The sequence below is a fragment of the Leucoraja erinacea genome, chromosome 15 (assembly GCF_028641065.1).
Source record: "Leucoraja erinacea ecotype New England chromosome 15, Leri_hhj_1, whole genome shotgun sequence".
Lineage (NCBI taxonomy): Eukaryota > Metazoa > Chordata > Chondrichthyes > Rajiformes > Rajidae > Leucoraja > Leucoraja erinaceus.
This window is the reverse complement of record NC_073391.1, coordinates 13,739,792-13,759,598: the sequence shown is the minus strand read 5'-3', so window position 1 is coordinate 13,759,598 and position 19,807 is coordinate 13,739,792.

Sequence of the window (19,807 nt, the reverse complement as noted above, 5' to 3'; positions counted from 1 at the left end):
AAAGCCCTCCCACTGGCTACCAATATTGGAATTGGTGGAGAGGTGGAATATTGCGTTGGGGGACCAGCCCTCCCGTGTGAACATGGGACCCAACGGGTCTCACTTAGTCTAGTACTTTATATTGGGTCTGGGTAATCAGCCACTCCCTCCTCTTTATGCTTCTATTAATTTAATGATAATATAGCAGTGACACATACACAAAATAAAGACACTTTGTCTAAAATCACACGCACTCCTAAATAATTTCCCATTAATCTATTGTAATCTGGCTGTTAGCTAGCGGCCTAACCATCTAGAAGACATCTCAGACCAAGGTCTTATAGGAGTCAAGACTTCTTCACACACTTTCAATGCGCTATTTGAATATGTGGTCAGAGTAATGTGGCACAGTAACAGACCATTTAGCCTACAAAGTCTACATGTGCGGATGGGACGTTGAAGGACGAGAAGCCAAAGCGAAGAAGTGGAAGCCAAGATACCGAATGGAAATTACGCTGAAAAGCCAAATAACCGAAAAGACACGACGCCGAAAGGATACAAACCCGAACGGACTCCATGCACCCTCCCGATCGGCTCTACTTACTCCCTGCCCTGTGCCCAAACACTAGAATCGTGGGAGTAAAATGCAACCAAAACTTGAGGAACAACCCCTTCAGATATTGGTACAGGGGCAGCAACCTCACACACTCCATATACGCGTGGATCACAGTCTCTTCCTCAACACAGAAAATATAGGCGGCCAGCGAGCCCGTGAACCGATTCAAAAGTTTATTTCCCGCCACCGGGTGACAACTCCCTTGTAGAGAGACCTCCACTAGGGACCGCCCCCGCCTTCAGCTGGTAACACGGAGCGCCAAGGCGTGTCCGGATGGAAGATGAAGGCAAGGAGGTGCAGAATGTGAAGGAGCATCCTGTAGAGTATGGGTCCCCTCGCATCACAAAACGGCAAGCTGGGCATCTCGGAAAGGCGACTCAAGTTGTCTGGGCAAGCATCCTCAGTGGGACTCGGGTAAACCACAGACAGAGGAGGTGCGTGGTTCTCCACACATACAATGCCATCTCGTCCAGCAGGGAGTCTATCTGCCACTGACCCATTAAAAGTCAAGAACACTTAATCCAGTTAATCCTGGCGGATGATGCAGCCTGCTGGCAATCACGCTTCCTCCGCAGGTCACCAGGGTCAGTGTACGTAAGTACATCATTGGCATACTCCGAAAGAACCACCTCCACCCCCGGACCTGGTAGAGCCAGACCTGTCAACCGCCTCCGAAGAAGACACAGTAACGGCTCCACACAGACCGAGTACAACTGACCAGACATAGGGCAACATTGCCAAACCCCCCTCCCAAAGTGAATGGGAGCCTAGAACACACCAATAAACCTTCATGAAACATTCCACTGCAGCGTATAAAAGCTGGACCCTGACCACAAAATGCGGTCCAAATCCAAACGCTATCCCTGTCAAAAGCCTTCTCCTGATCAAGGGACAGAAAAGCAGCTGACTGACCAATACTCTGAGATAGAGGAATCAGGTCCCTAAACAGGTGGATGTTTACCTGAATGGACCGGCCAGGGACTGTATAGGACTGGTCCGGGTGGATTAGTTGGGACAGCACGGAGCAAAAACTTTATGCTCTGTACATAGGAGAGAGACTGGGCGCCAGTTCTTCAACAGGCGTTCGCCCTTCTTCGACAGCAGGACAACGACTGCCCTACGCCACGAGAGGGGCATCTCCCCGGTCACCAGGCTCTCCCCCAGAACCTTCATGTAGTCACCCCCCAGGATATCCCAGAAGGCTCTAACAAACTCTACTGTCAACCCATCCAGCCCAGGGGACTTGCCCCTCCTGAGCTGGTGCAGGGCACAAGTCAACTCCTCCAATGATAATGGGTCATCAAGAAGTTCGGACACCTCTCTATCAACAGTCGGTACACCCTCCCACAGGACCCGCTGAATCCATCTGCGGAGAACAGGGACCCATAAAGCACTGATCCTCTCTGTGACAGAAGAGCCATCGTCCACGAGCAGCTCAACGAGCTGTTTGCGGGCTCCCCGCCCTTTCTCCAGAGAGAACAAAAAGGTGATGCACAGTCCAGATTGTGCAGCATCTGGACCCGTGACCTCGCGTAAATGCCTTGGGACCGCTCAAGCAGCAGGTTCCTCAAAGCTTCCTTCCTTTCCTGATATTCTCCCCACTCACAGGAGTCCTCACCAATCCGACCCAGGTGAGACTCTGTGTCGAGTAACTCCCTCTCGAGCCTCTCGACTGCCGAGTCACGCCTTCCCGTCGACCCCCACGAGTATTCCTGACAAAAGAGACGGATGTGAGCCTTTCCCACATCCCACCACTGCCTAAGGGAAGGGAAGTTCCACTGCCTCTCTCTCCACTTCACCCAAAACCGACTGAATGATTCCCAGACACACCAATCCTCCAGCAGCCAGCTATTAAAGTGCCAGTATGTGGACCCAGCCCGTGTGCGCGCTGGATTAAAGTCCACTCGCACCAGACAGTGGTCCGAGCACGAACTAGTCGGGCTGAAGGGCCTGTTTCCACGCCGTATGACTATGACTCTCCTATTTACATCTTAAATGTTCTGAGGGCCTGAGGCTCCACCACCCACTCAGATAGTGCTCCAGATTCCAACCACCCACTGATGGAAAAGCTCTTTCTTAGATCCCTCCCACAACTCCAATCCTTACCCTGCACAATGGGTAAATTCACAGACCAGTGTGTCTCTGGTATGTGGGCACAATCCGGAGCTATTGGAAAAACTCACGTCACGGTGAGAACAGACTAATTCAGTTCAGACAACATAGAAACATAGAAAATAGGTGCAGGAGTAGGCCATTCGGCCCTTCGAGCCTGCACCGCCATTCGATATGATATGGCTGATCATCCAACTCAGTATCCCATCCCTGCCTTCTCTCCATACCCCCTGATCCCTTTAGCCACAAGGGCCACATCTAACTCCCTCTTAAATATAGCCAATGAACTGGCCTCAACTACCTTCTGTGGCAGAGAATTCCACAGATTCACCACTCTCTGTGTAAAAAATGATTTTCTCATCTCGGTCCTAAAAGATTTCCCTCTTATCCTTAAACTGTGACCCCTAGTTCTGGACTTCCCCAACATGGGGAATAATCTTCCTGCATCTAGCCTGTCAGATGGCTACAACGGACATCAGACAGGCTACAACGCCTGAGGTCAGGATTAAACTTAGGTCCCCAAATTCGCGAGGCAGCAGTACCTACCATTTTGTACACACAGTACACGGAGTTGTGAAGAAAAATAGTTTAGATAAAAGATCTCAAAGATTAAAGAAGAATAACCATGAGCAGTATAACAGGGGGCAAGTTGCAGGAGTAGGCAAGATATATTATATTGATGCACTGGTAACAGAAGCAGAAGTTACAGCTGCCTGTGGCAAACAAGGAACCGTCTATAATGTGATGCGACTCATCAGTGGCAAATGGCAGACATCAGCACATATACTCAAAGACAAGCAAAATCATCGACTGACAACAGAGAAAAGAACAAGACATTTTTTGGGTAGAGCACTTCAAAGACTTACTGAACAGAACATCACCTGAAATGGAAGCAAACATCTAAGAGATGGAACAAGTTCTTGATATCAACACATTTACATTCAACAAAGGAACAGATCTTCCAAGCTAGCGAACCCTTACAAAAAAAAGCAAGGCTCCTGGCAAGGACAACTTCAATGCCGTGTTGTTCAAGAAAATACTGAGCTTGCAACATTTATTCTGGCCCAGATCAGTTTACGATAAGAGAAAACATCGTGGACCAAAAGGGTTATGGTGAAGATACCCAAGAAAGGAACACTCATTGCTTTTAAAGCTGTTGTGATATTACATTTTTATTAGTGCCTGGCAAGGCAGCTGTAAGATCACAGTGCAGTATAAATCAACGGCAGCTGAAAGCCTTCTCAGTAAGGAGTAAGCCGGCTTTCTGAAAGTAAGGTGATGCATAGATTAGGTTTTTACTTGACGAAGCATAAAAGGACAATTCCCAGAAATGACAACAGCAACTATACATAGAATCCAAAGAGTTCGTGATATACTTTGACAGCACTCACAAGTTCAATCATTGATTTGATTACCCAACTCATTTTTCATGTTACAGAAATATACCACTCAGCCCATTAGATTGCTGCTAGTTCCGAGCAGAGGCATTTCACATTCCTCCTGTCTCTATTCTGTAACTTATTATTTTTGCCAAAGAGGGGTAATTTACAATAATCAATTAATTTACCAACATGTCTTTGGCATGTGAGAGGAAGCCAGAGTACCGAAGAAAGGGATATAATTACTGTATAGGGAGGAGCCGCAGATGCTGGTTTGCACCAAAGATTGACACAAATTGCTGGAGTAAACCAGTGGAATTTAGGAAGGAAGGAATGAATGGGTGATGTTTCGGGTTGAGACCCTTCTTCAAACTGAGAGTCAGGGGAGTGTGAGACACAGGGATAAGGAAGTGTAAGGTGTGAAAATGAGACATCAAAGGGAATGCAGTTCAAGGAAAATGTAGAATACTTCATTGTTAACCAAGAGATGGTGACAATGAAGTATACAGAGATAAAATTTAATCAGTGGGGCAGTCAGACTGGTCGGAGAACCAGGAAGGAGGAGGGATGGAGAGAGAGGGAAAGCAAAGGTTACTTAAAGTTAGAGAAGTCAATATTCATACCGCTGGGGTGTAAGCTGCCCAAGTGAAATATGAGGTGCAGTGGACAGTGGACAGGATAGAAAGTCCAGGGCAGAAAGGTCAGTATGGGAATGGGAGGGGGGTTAAAGTGTTCAACAACCGGAAGATCAGGTAGGTTTAGGCGGACTGAGCAAAGGTGTGTAGCGAGCTGAAGTACTGAGGTAACCCATGTTGTGACAGAAAAATAAGTAAAATCCACTGATTGTGAGCTGAGAGGCACCAGTGCTAACCACTGTGTCTCGGTGCCACCCTGTTGAACAATTAGGAATCCCTTTCCAATAATTAACATCAGTAAGAGCTTATAGAGTCACAGTCATACAGAACAGAAATAGATCCCTTTGTGCAACACATCCATACTACCAAAATGGCCCATTTAAGCTAGTTCCATTTGCTTGTGTTTGGACCATATCCCTCTAAACCTTTCCTAAGCATGTATCTGCCCAAGTATCTTGTAAATGTTGTTTATAGTACTTGCCTTAATGATCTCCTTGGGCAGTTTGTCCCATATGCCCATCACCCCTTGAAAGATTTGCCCCTCAGGTTCCTCTTAAATTTTGCCCCTCTCACCTGACACCTATGTTCTCTGGTTTTTGATTCGGCTACCCTGGGAAAAATAGTCTGTGCATTCACTCCATCTATTCCCCTCATGATTTTACACATCTCTAAGTTCGCCCTTCAACCTAGTGCTGTGCTCCACGGAATAATGCCCCAGCCTGCCCAAGGTTTCCCTGTAGCTCTGGCAACATCCTCATAAAAAGGTCAGAAAAAAGTATGCTGAAAATCTATGGAGCTAACTTATTGAAGGACTAGCCAGAAACAGACAGAGGTGGAAATGCTTCCCCACTGCCCCAAGTACTAAAGCGTTGTAAGTATGTAATGTCATTACATAACATGCAAAGGTGATTGCGGTTACTCTTGTTGGAAATAGGCATTGTCTAACACCAGCGTGTACACTGTGAATGTCACTTGCTACATGCCTGACTGCAGTCCACACCTTATTATGTACAGGATGAACTACAAATGAAATTAACTATTATGCAATCATCTGTTCAGTTTGCCCCTTCAGACCTTTGTGATGATTGATATTCAGTTGCCACAACTGCCTTTTTGCTGGGTTTGGAAGCCAATGTGCATTCCCCCCCTTGGTTCTAATGAGCTTCAGTTTTACAAGGATTCTTTGATGCCACTTTCAACCAAGTGCAGCCTTCATGTCAAGGACAGGCACTGTCACCTCAACTCAGAAATTCAACTCTTTTGGCCATGTTCAGACCAAGGCTTTAATGAGATATAGTGCTGAGCTAACTGATTAGAATTAATTGGAACTAATCTTGCATAATTTTACTTCTTGCTTGCATCGGATGTGTTTTGAATTTGGAATCCACTGAGCAGCTTGACTATGAAGGCTTTCTGTGTGCAGTTCAATAGTGTAGGTTTACCCTCTGTATTCTGTGCCTATGCTTTACTAGCCTTTTCACTAAATCTTTCTGACCTTTCTGCCTCGTCCTGTTTTTGCATTGGAAAGCACTGATGAAACAATCATTTTTTGTTTTAAATATGGAATAGCAAATCGTGCAAATAATACAGAAGCATATGTAGGAATCCAAATTAAAAACAAAACGTTCTGGAAATATTCCACAGGACAAATATAACTCCAGGAAGGGAAAGATAATTAACAGGGTGGATGTTGTGCAGAATTTGCTCGTGGAAGAGATAACGTTCGAAATTTCCAATAATGTTTATACAAAGATAGAAGTCCTGAATTTGCTGGCAGCCGATGACCAACATTTTCCGAAGGCACCCCCTTACTAGACTCTACATGACAACTAACAGCAGAGAGGGGAACAGTGGCAACTCCACAGCAACGACCAAGATGCCCGACCAAGATGCCCCATCTGTGCTAGTCCATTTGCAAGCGTTTAGCCCAAGTTCCTCTAAACCTCTTCTATCCATGTACCTGTCCTAGTATCTTTTAAATACTGTTTATAATTCCTGCCTCAACTACCTCATCTGGCAGCTCATGCCATATACCCTACAAAATGTTGCTCCACAGGTTCCTAATAAATATTACCCCTCTCATCTTAAACCCATGTCCTCTGGTTTTGATTCCCCTACCATGGATAAAAGACTGTGTATTTACTCCATCTATTCCCCTTTGATTTTATATTATTTTATACACCTCTGTATGATCACTCATCCGCTTCCTGCACTCCAAGGAATAAAGTCCTAGCTTGCCCAACCTTGCCCTTTAGATCAGCCTCTCAACATCTCGTAAATGTTCTCTGCACTCTTTCCAGCTTAATGACATCCTTCCAATACTAGGGTGATCAGAACACAATACTCCAAGTGTTGCCTCAGCATTTGGTCGTCACGAGGTTGTAGGTAGGTCGTAGGAGGTCGTAGGTAGGGTAGGTCGTAGGTAGGTCGTAGGAGGTCGTAGGAGGTCGTAGGTAGGTCGTAGCAGGTTTGTGATGCTAGTTGTAGGTACTCGTGGCATCAAGTAGGTCGGGGCGTTTTTTCAACATGGTGAAAAATGTCCACGAGTAAAAAAGGTCGTGAATTAGGTCGGGAAAGTGGGACAGGTCCTTTAGCGAGACATGGACCAAACACAGACCAGTGGGACTAGCTCAGTTATAAAAAGCTGGTCAACTTTCCCCTCTCACCTTAAATCTATGCCCTTTAATTCTGTACTCCTCCATTCTGTACAAACGATTGTGACCAATTGCCTTTACTACAGTATGCAAGCTTAGGCCTCAGTCTCCTACACTCCATGGAAAAAGGTTCCAGCCTATCCTTCTAACTTAAGCTCTCTGACTTGGTAACATCCCGGTGAATATTTTCTGCATCATTTCCAGCTGAAAGACCTCCTCCTTATAACCGGGCAACCAGAGCTCCACATAGTATTCCAAATACGGTCTCATCAAAGTCTTGTACAGCTGTAGCATGACATCCCAACTCCTGCAGTCAATACCTTACTGATAAAAACAACATGTGAAATCCTTCTTCACCACCCTGTTCACTTGTGTCATGTCGTTCAGGAAACTGTACCTCTCTGTCGCTCTGTTCTCCAACGCTCTCCGAGGCTCTACCATTTATTGTGTAAATGCTATTCTGCTATTTCCTTACACTTGTCTGGATTAAATTCCATCTGCCATCATTCCCTGGCGTACTTCCTTAGTTGATCCAAATCCTTGGATAGCCTTCCTCACTGTCCCCTATTCCACCAACTTTAATATCATCTGTAAATTTACTCACTACATGAAAACATTGCCATCAATATACACAATAAACACAGTGGCACAGCGCAGGTCCCTGTTGCACAGCAATGATCACTGGCCCCCAATCTGAAAAAAATCCACCATCTATGACCATCCTCTGACTTCTTCCACCAAGCCAACTTTGAATCCATTGGCTAGCTCATTCTCGATCCCACGTGGTCTAACCTTGTGGGAGGGACCTTGTCACCATCCGTGATAATGTCCTTACAGAAAATGTCCACAGCCTCGCCTTTGTCGATCCTCTTGGTGACCTCTTCAAAAAGTTCCACCAAATTTGTGAGATATGATTACCAACGCACAAAGCTACGCTGACTATCCCCAATCAGGCTACACCTATCAAAAATGCTGGTCAATCCTGCCCCTCAGAATCCCCTCCACTAACTCGCCCACCACTGATGCAAGGTTCACTGGCCTGTAGCTCCCAGGCTTCTCCGTGCAGCCCAGGTGGCATGATGGTAGAGTTATTGCTTTACAGTGCTTGCAGTGCCGGAGACCCAGGTTCGATCCCGAATACGGGTGATGTCTGTACGAAGTTTGTACGTTCTCCCTGTGACTGCGTGGGTTTTCTCCAAGATCTTCGGTTTCCTCCCACACTCCAAAGATATACTAGTGTGTCGGTTAATTGGCTTGATGTATGTGTAAATTGTCCCGAGTGTGTGTAGGATAGTGTTAATGTGTAGGATAGTGTTAATGTGTAGGATAGTGTTAATCACTGGTCAGCGCGGACTCGGTGGGCCGAAGTACCTGTTTCTGCGCTGTATCTCTAAACTATAAACTAAAACTAAATTAAATAAAGGTTGTTTACAGCAGTTTCATGGTTAGGATTTGTATTGACCTTATGCCTCCACTTCATGTGATTGGATTTTCATGAAGTGAAGATTCTGTTAAAGGCCAGGAAATGGTGGAAGATAAGAATCTAAATGATAAAGATGATGATGGTGCAAGGTAAAAGGAGACATAAAGGACAAAAAAAAAGTCAAAAGATGTGTCTAGAATTATAAATAGTAGTAGCAGAATTTCTATAAATGGCTCTTATCTGTAATGAGACCAAGAATTGAGGTTCAAAATAAATAAAGTAACATGCCTTATTGGCTATCACCCAGTGGCTCTAACATCCACCGTCATGAAGTGATGGTGTGGCACAGTGGCGCAGCTGTAGAGTTGCTGCCTTACAGCACCCAAAACTCAGGTTCGATCCTGACTATGGGCGCTGCCTTTATGGAATTTGTACGTTCTCCCTGTGACCACGTGGGGTTTCTGCAGGTGCTCTGGTTTCCTCCTACACTCCAAAGATGTACAGGTTTGTAGGTTATTTGGCTTCTGTAAATTGTAAATTGCCCTAGTATGTAGGATAGTGCTAGTGTACGGGGTGACCACTGGTTGGCGCCGACTCGGTCGGCCAAAGGGCCTGTTTCCACTTTATATCCCTAAAGTCTAAAGTAAAGTCAAAGGGCTTTGAGAGGCTGATCCCCCATCTGAACTTGGCTTTCCCAAATCATAGTTTAATCCGGAAGGATCTTTATGGTATTCTATGGCGTGAAGAGAGTATTTTAAAAGGGCAGCTGTTGTATATCATGAGAATATTTTAGGAGTTATTGAAGTTGTAACCTTGGAAATAGTTTATTCGGAATACTGAAAGATGAGAGTAGATAATATGTACTTAGTGGTAGTAACACACAGATGAGATGGCATTAGGGTGGAGCGGGAAAGCTAGGATAAATGGTATCCTACTGAGGTTTTAGGAGAGAGGGGTACAGCTCTGTCAACCACAGTGCAGGGGAATCCTTGTTTGAGAAAGAAGAAAGCCGTGTTGGAAGATTGGGAATGAAAGATGGGATTGTCAGAACCAATTCCACAGAGAAAGAGAAATTAAAAGAATAGAATAGAGCTTGTGTAAGAATTTGGTAGATTGCATCTCTCACTGATCACCGTACTGTTTTTTTTTAAACGAGTTTCCATTTCATGTGTGAGTTGTTGCAGAACACACAATGGTAGATAATATAATGCTGAAAATTTGAATATGATGCTCGAGCTATCACATTTTTAATTTTGAAGGAACCTCTTTATCTCCAATTAAACACATGCATACTTCACAAACAAAACGCTGCGATGGTTGCAGATTACAATCTGATCGAGAAATAAATTTTACTCTTGAAAATACTGCCACCAATTGGTTGACAATTTGAATTACCCACTATATCATGAAGAGAAAAACAATTCCCATTGGAATCTACCGCTTGATAACGATGATCTATAGTACCTTAATTAAAGCCTGTGTTACGGAATCTGTCGGAGATATTTATTGGAATTAACATCATGTTTGGCAAAGGTTCAGTTGTTTTAATGTATTTGCAAAACATATGGAAGAACCCTTCTGAGTTTTGAAAATTAAAAGGTTGACGAGTTGCTCAGAAAATTCAAAACAATTTATTAACACCGGAACATTGCTTTGTAATTAAAAATGTGACTTCTAAACCACAGGGTTTAATAGCAAATTATTTTTCTTGCTTGATGCATGTGGCACGTTAATAATATCAATGCATTTAATAATTTAGGTGATTGTCAATGCAGAAGATAGCGATAAATTATTAAATGAATTCAGCATCTTGGCAGGCAACCCACTCTTATCACTGTATGCTACAATATCCCTGTAGATTTACACTTCTACATTATTCCATAGAAACCGGGAAGCGATGAAACACTTCTAAAATGTCACAGAAATTTGCTCAATAGGAAATAATTGCTATCATTTTTCTGTAGTCCAATAAATATTTTGTTATTATTTGAAGCATACATTCAATATCACAGTGCTAACAAAATGTCATCTTATTAATAAAGGTCTATACTTGCAATTAAAATCAATGGCATGTTATCAGAAACACAAATACCATCTGTCAGATGAATCTATTGGGTACAGCAGCATTGTGGTTAAAGTTCACCGATGCCGATGATCCAGCTTCGCGGCAAGAGGGCCTGAAAACACCGGGTTGGCTGAGGAGGCCAGATATAGGCCCCGACCTCGGGTGGACTATGAAGGGGAGAACTGGATATTTTTAGTGCCTTCCCTCACAGTGAATTCTGCTGTGGGGGGGACGTTTCATGTTGATTTCTATAGTGTACTGTTTCTGTGTCTTTTTTCTTTTTCTCTTTTTTTGATTTGTATGGATTTATTGCATTGATCTGTTCAATTAATTTAATCAATCTCTGTAAAGCACTTTGGTTCAAATACTGGTTTTGTTGAAAAGTGCTATATAAATAAACATTATTATTATTATTATTATTAAATGAAAAGGATGCGACTGATGAAGTGCCTTCAGTCTCAAACATTAACTGTTTCTCTTTCCACAGATGTTGCCTCATCTCCACAGTATTTCCAGCATTTCCTGTAGTTATTATTATTATTACTAAAGAATCAAGAGTCCCCGATTACTGATTTGGAGATGTGGTTTGAAATTTAGCAATTAAATAATCCTGCAATAATATATGTAACAGAATCGCCCAATATCCCTTGATGTGGGAACTCTTAAAACCTGTCCTAATCTGGCACATACGTGATTCCAGACCATCGCTGTCGCGGACTTCTACATCAAGGGAGATTACGGAAAGATTGGGGTGGTTTGACCAGCCAGGAATATACCAGTCACCCTACACCAGCTCAATCTCTATAATAACATCAGCATGTCTCTAGCCCCAAGCAATTGGGCAAGGGGGAAGGTAAACATACTAGGCCACTGGTACACCACCATCAAAGATGCCTATCGCTCCATATCTAATGGCTTACAGACATTGAAGTGCGAAACGCCAATGAGAAAATGAACACAGCACTGGTCTGTGGAGCCTTGAGTAGGTAGATGAGAGCATGTTCATCCAGCCTGAATGAGTATACCTCACTCATCACCGGTTTCATCAAAATATGGATTGGCAATGATGTTTTGACAAAAATAATTAGGATCTAACCTAACCAGACACATTGGATGAACAGGGAGATTCATTCTCTGCTGAAGTCCACAGCTTTCAGGAAGATAATTCTGCACTGTGCACGAATTACATAGGCAAATAATGTTCCATCAAGATACATCCCCGTATGTCCAACTGGCTCAGTCGCATACGCCTGGATGCTTTCACAAAGGTGAACTTTCAGAAAGTGGCTGGCTGCTTTACATTTGGTCATTAAATTTCCTCCACCCTACCCCTCAACACTGGTCATCCTCAAGGTTGCATGCACGGTCCCCAGCAACATCCTCCTACATCATGCCTATGTGGCCAAGCACGGCGCCAACTCGATATTGAAGTTTGTTGAATTATATCACTGTTATCTGTTGGATTCACAACCATGATGAGACGGAGTACAGGAAAGAGAATGAATCTCGAGTCATGGTATCAACAACTCAGCTGTTAGAGTCAACAAGATGAAAGAGTTGGCTGTTGACTTAAGAAAGTTGTGGAGTGTGGGAGTTTAAACACAATTCTGTCCTCATCACCAGAAACGCTGCTGTAAAGATAGTCAACAGCTTCTTTTTCCTAGGCATCAATTTCACCAGCAATCTAACCCTTCACACTGATGTATGATCAAGAAAGTCAGCAGCGTATTTACTTTTCAAAGCATCGGAGAAGATTAGGCATGTGTACAATGATTCTTTCTAACAAATGTAGTATAGATCGTATTCTGACGGGAAGCATCTCAGCCAGCTATGGCAACTACTTGTTCTTGACTGTCTCTACCTGCAGAGAGTGGGTAACACCCCCTTCCTTCCATCCAGCCTATTTCCACAGTGCGTTGTATCAGGAAGGCTGGGAATATAGTCAAGGATGCCTGCACCCTGGCTTTTACATTTGCTCACCTATTTACTGGGAGAAGATATAGGTGCCTGAAAGCCCAGATGGCCAGTCTTAACAGTTTGTCCCCCACAACTATCGGAGTCCTGAACCAATCACCGGTTCACACCCCCTTTCCAGAGGTGCTACCCCGTATTTATTTCTCTTAAAGGGCCTGTCCCACTTGGTATAATTTACGCAACATCAATTACGCGTCGTGACATGCACGTGAGTATTTCCAGCATTTCCTGTAGTTATTATTATTATTACTAAAGAATCAAGAGTCCCCGATTACTGATTTGGAGATGTGGTTTGAAATTTAGCAATTAAATAATCCTGCAATAATATATGTAACAGAATCGCCCAATACCCCTTGATGTGGGAACTCTTAAAACCTGTCCTAATCTGGCACATACGCGATTCCAGACCATCGCTGTCGCGGACTTCTACATCAAGGGAGATTACGGAAAGATTGGGGTGGTTCGACCAGCCAGGAATATACTAGTCAGCCTACACCAGCTCAATCTCTATAATAACATCAGCATGTCTCTAGCCCCAAGCAATCGGGCAAGGGGGGAAGGTAAACATACTAGGCCACTGGTACACCACCATCAAAGATGCCTATCGCTCCATACCTAATGGCTTACAGACATTGAAGTGCGAAACGCCAATGAGAAAATGAACACAGCACTGGTCTGTGGAGCCTTGAGTAGGTAGATGAGGGCATGTTCATCCAACCTGAATGAGTTTACCTCGCTCATCACCGGTTTCATCAAAATATGGATTGGCAACGATGTTTTGACAAAAATAATTAGGATCTAACCTAACCAGACACCTTGGATGAACAGATTCATTCTCTGTTGAAGTCCACAGCTTTCAGGAAGATAATTCTGCACTGTGCACGCATTACATAGGCAAATAATGTTCCATCAAGATACATCCCCGTATTTCCAACTGGCTCAGTCGCATACGCCTGGATGCTTTCACAAAGGTGAACTTTCAGAAAGTGGCTGGCTGCTTTACATTTGGTCATTAAATTTCCTCCACCCTACCCCTCAACACTGGTCATCCTCAAGGTTGCATGCACGGTCCCCAGCAACATCCTCCTACATCATGCCTATGTGGCCAAGCACAGCGCCAACTCGGTATTGAAGTTGGTTGAATTATATCACTGTTATCAGTTGGATTCACAACCATGATGAGACGGAGTACAGGAAAGAGAATGAATCTCGAGTCATGGTATCAACAACTCAGCTGTTAAAGTCAACAAGATGAAAGAGTTGGCTGTTGACTTAAGAAAGTTGTGGAGTGTGGGAGTTTAAACACAATTCTGTCCTCATCACCAGAAACGCTGCTGTAAAGATAGTCAACAGCTTCTTTTTCCTAGGCATCAATTTCACCAGCAATCTAACCCTTCACACTGATGTATGATCAAGAAAGTCAGCAGCGTATTTACTTTTCAAAGCATCGGAGAAGATTAGGCATGTGTACAATGATTCTTTCTAACAAATGTAGTATAGATCGTATTCTGACGGGAAGCATCTCAGCCAGCTATGGCAACTACTTGTTCTTGACTGTCTCTACCTGCAGATAGTGGGTAACACCCCCTTCCTTCCATCCAGCCTATTTCCACAGTGCGTTGTATCAGGAAGGCTGGGAATATAGTCAAGGATGCCTGTACCCTGGCTTTTCCCTTTGCTCACCTATCTACTGGGAGAAGATATAGGTGCCTGAAAGCCCAGATGGCCAGTCTTAACAGTTTGTCCCCCACAACTATCGGACTCCTGAACCAATCACCGGTTCACACCCCCTTTCCAGAGGTGCTACCCCGTATTTATTTATCTTAAAGGGCCTGTCCCACTTGGTATAATTTACGCAACATCAATTACGTGTCGTGACATGCACGTGATGCACGCATGGTGTGTGGTGACATAGGCAGTGACGTGCAGCCGCGCTCGGCGTCCCAGGATTTTTGATGTATAAAATCTTTGCGCACCATCTGCGTGATGTGCAAATGACGGCCAAGTGGGACGGGCCCTTAACTCTACCTCATTCGGTTATTGTGAAACTGCAATTTAGTTTTTACTGTAAAACCTCAGATTACCTGATAATCTTTGCACCATTCTGTTCTTTTGGATTTGTATCTATTGTTGTGCTTATCATTCTGTTATATACTGTTTACTCAATGAGCTTCATGCTAACAAAGAACTATGTCGCACTTTGGTACCTATGACTATCTGGTCATTCCCTTCAACGTACTCCTCCTCGCTGATCCAATCTTGGCCTCAGTGTCATTTTCCCTTTCTCACCGACTCCTTTTTACTCCTTGTGAATGAACCATCATTGACCCAGAACTTAGTTTCTCTCACATGGATGTTGCTTGAATTATTGAGTACATGAATTGCCAATTTGTCCTGGCATCAAGGAAAGACAGCAAGTCAGCAGGTCATGTAGCATCCCTGGAGAACATAGATTTGTGATGTTTTGGGTTGGAATCCTTCTTTAGACTTAGAGCAGGTGTGAAAGCATGGCAGTTCATAGGAAGAGTTGAGGAACAGGTCAAAGCATTGCAGGTTTCCCTGTGCATGGACTGGCATCAATTAATTTCCAGGTTATGACACGAGCGTGGAACACGATGGATGATTTTCCATTGTTACGCTTGATAAGATGTTGGGATCTGGAAAAAACCCACTCTATTTGGGTTAGAGAAGTTAGAGGCAATGGCAATGCCCATTAATTATGTCATCTGACAAGTCGCAGATAATAATGGACTGAACTGATAAAGCTTTGCCATCATGATTCTCAATTACAATCCAGAACTGAAAATCTGCCAGACACCCTTTCTAATTATGTCAGGTCTTTTCTCATGACAAATGATGATGATGGTCAAAAATACCATGCAATACCTTCCCTGCCTGAAGAAGAAACTCCCATGACCTGCTCCACAGGGCACACAGCAAATAATACCTGGTGCATCCTATATGCACCTTCACACACCAATATGACTCCACATGGACACCAAGAAAACTCAGTAATTACATGTGGGCTCAAAGCTGCACCTTTAGTACTCACAAAGACTAATAAATTGGGAAATCCTGCAAGGATGAACCATGTACAGCTGGTCTGAACTTGCAGTAGAAATGAATGACTGCTGCACAAAAAGCCCTTTAACCAATTTGGAACATTGAGATTGCAGAGAGAAACAAATCATAAATAGCACAGAGAGAAACATTAAAAAAAAACATAGATATACAATGAAAACTTTAGAATATAATTTGGCAAGTTTTCATATTGATCTTGAGCTAATGAAGTTTATATGCTTTCAAACATTGGGTTTGATAGACTTAGCCATAATTTATTAGCAGCCAGTTAATGCTTTTCGGATTTTACTAATCACTAGCGAGAAATATAACAAAAGAAATATAACATCAAGGTTGTTTGAAAGTGTGAAAAATATACCTTCTAGATGCGCTGGGACGCATCCTCAGTGATGTGATCTGGGGTCATTGGGTGTTTCGGGTCTCACAACATCAGACACCCTCGCCCAGGCGACCCAGCCGGGGTTGATCAGGCCCCGACTTGCGTCCCAGCAGCATCCGCCCACGGATCAGCCATCTTAATAAGCGTTCCAGCAGCAACCGCCCACGGATCAGCCATCTTAATAACTACTCTGCAGGGGTTGGGAGATTCTAATGCGTGGAGGGACTGGGCTCTGTGGGGTGAGTCCTGGCTGGGCTCCTCCTGTGTCTCACCAGGTTCAAGGCCTGTGCGCTTCACCTCTTTCACCTTCTACGAGCATTTCATTCTCGCTTGATGGATTTTTAGACCATGGTGGTTCATTAGGCCTTTCCGTAGCTTTATTGGGTGACTTTCTCACGAAAGACACAGACTGGGGTGCTAACCCAGCCGTTCCCGGGTGCTGTCTTTCCGTGCCGTCACCTATCTCTCCAGTAGTCACCAAACTATTCTTGGTTGTCACCCAGACTATTCCTAGGTGCCATTGGCTGAGCCAGACTTCAGTGTGAAAAATATACATTGTTTGATGTATACTATTGACAGCCCAGTCTTATCAAAATGAAGAACTAGTTACTAATTATGATGATGCTACTTATAATGGAAAGATATTGGATACCACATTGCATATGTTCACTATGATGACATTTCATCACAACTCTAATCATTGTAATGCTGTTAGTTCACGTAAACTTTCTTTCCATTAAATAATTCCCATACAGAGAAAGACTGCTGGGCATGTTCAAAACATTGAGAAGCCATGCAATATATTATATTACTTGTACAAAACTGTATGGCACATTTGAGAACTGAGACTTTTTCTCCATTACATCACCATTACGTTAGGATTGATATCCTAAGGTCCCAGTCGCCATCCCAAACAACTTGATAATATTAGCCCAGAGCATCTCTCTCCATGATCTTCCTTTAACCTCTGCACTCTTGTCCAAACTTTCTGACCATTTTATCAACTGCCATTATCTCTCCCCCTCTCAAACTACTGCCTCTCTTTACTCTTCCACTCAATAAAACCCGACCCTCTCTTATTCTCTTTACCCATGCTAACCATCTCTATTCCCAATCCTCTCCAGCTCCCCCCTCCCCAATTTACAATTTCCTGATCCTTTATACGTCATCCCCCAGTTTACAATCGCAACACCCCGATTCTTTAATCGTTCCCAGTCACTCACCATACTCGATCAAACTCTCTGTGATATTTGAAACTTCCATCCTCTCTGCATCTCCAAGCCTCTGCCTGCCACCTATATTGCCCCCAATCCACTACTTAACTAATTTTCTCCATAGTCGCCACCAAGAAAGATCTTGTTGGATGAAATGCTCTCTCAATGCTCGGGCCATCAAACAAAGCTGGTTCAGCACTCTGCACGGCATTGTTTTAATGAACCATTTCAAGCACAATACCATTTTCAGTCTAAAACCGTTACTAAATACATAATTCAAGTAGCTTGTTTAGAAGAGCCATATCATCAAGAATGTCCTACCAGATAAATAATTAATGTAAAAGTCTCTTTTGATCCAAGTTTGAAATTCAGTGGACTGTGGGTACCATTGACTATTGGGTTAATGCATCGTTTTAAAAATGATATCAGTGAATATGTTTAAGATTTCACTTTAAAACTAGGGAACCACTGGAAATTTGATGAGATGCATATTTTCAACATAAGCCAACTTCAGTCTTAGCAAATATAAAACTAATGATGGATCCAATGCAGATCTGAAGTCAATGTTTATAAATGTTGATATTTTACAGAATAACCTCTATTTAAACTCAGCTCGGTTCAGATCGAAAAATGGTAGTCTCAATTTGTACAATTATACTTAAAAACATTGAAATATTATACTGTTTTTATTTTATGAGTGAGAAGTTGTTCACTTCAGGAACGCTCATAGGAATCGTTACAGAAAATAACATCTTCTGCAAAGAGAGTAATGTCAGATTTTTTTTAATATACTTCATTTGATAATTATTCTTTTAATTTTTAATCCATTCTCATTAATCCATTGTTTCATGAAGTAGTTTATTGATGAACACGTGACCCAAACTTTTCAGCAATGTTGCCTCTAAACATGCCACCAAGAACAGTTCCAAGTACCCCAGGTGATGCACTATCCAACTTATCTTTTCTCAAAGAAAGACATCTAGCAAACATTCAGTGCTTCATCCAGATGTCATAGTTGAAATTGTAATTTTTTGCATCCAGAAACCATGAGAGAAACCTCTATCTAAACACTCAGTGAGTGCATTGCCAATGAACTGTTAGCTATGTTTTAAAACTTCAACATATTCTGTGGGGCTCTACTGAGCAGGACATTTAGCCCAAAATGAATTTTATTTTTTATTAAAACTAAAATTCAATATGTCGTAGCAATTATTAGCAACTAATTAACCCTCAATTATACACCAATAATATATCAACAATAGGTTAAAAGTATACTTAATATGTTCAGGGTCAATATTAAGATTACTTGCAAATCAAACATGTCAATTGGAATAATATTTCTGGACTATAATAATACATTGAAAAACTGTAATGCCTGGCTTTTATGAAATGATATTGGTGCCCAATTTCATCAAATGTATCCATTTGTGTTCAGTATAACCCACAATGGAAATTTAAAAAGCCAAATGATAGAAAGTATGTAGCTATAGTGAAAGTAACAAAAGCCCTTCAAATTTCACGTAGTTACGGCCATATTACTGGTTCTGAGTCATTACGTTGTAAATGGTTTTTGTGTGAATAGTTTACAGACAGTGCACATTACATTAAACATTCATCACACAGCCATCTTCTCACTGTCATGATTCCACATCATATCCACTTTTCTCCACATTTTTCTCTGGTTACTTCCAGACGAGGCACAGCTAAGTGATATTAAAGATAGTACTAAAGTGTTACGTTAAAGCATTATAGTATATTTTGGTGGATGGCTGCACAATTTCCTGACATTTTAAATGTTGAAGTAAGTTTAATGCAATGAATTACCATGATTTACTTTCTAAAGATCTCTTTAGTGATGACTAATAATAGGTACATATATTCACTCATTATTATTGCAACTACAGAGTTCTGGTATTCTTATATTCTGGTATACTATATATTTCAGATGTGTTAAGCATCTCTTGTATTTTTATTATTCAGTCAATAACATTTTTTCCAATTTAATTTTCACATGGAGTGATAAAATATTTTCTAGAAAGAGGTGAAAAGTCAATGCAAGTGATGTACAATGTGATGTGAAAATAGATTGTTTGCATGCTATTCCATCTGTGGTAATTTAGATGAAACAAACACCTTTCTGTTGGTAGTGTCAGAAAAGAGAGATGTGTTTTGAATCATTTTGTTTTGATGAAGTCAGTAAATTTCCAATCAGTCAATACCCAGTGAGTCAAACGCACAATGGTGTAGCATGACAATGACAAAGTTAATCCCAAAAACAATGACATTTGCAAAGGAA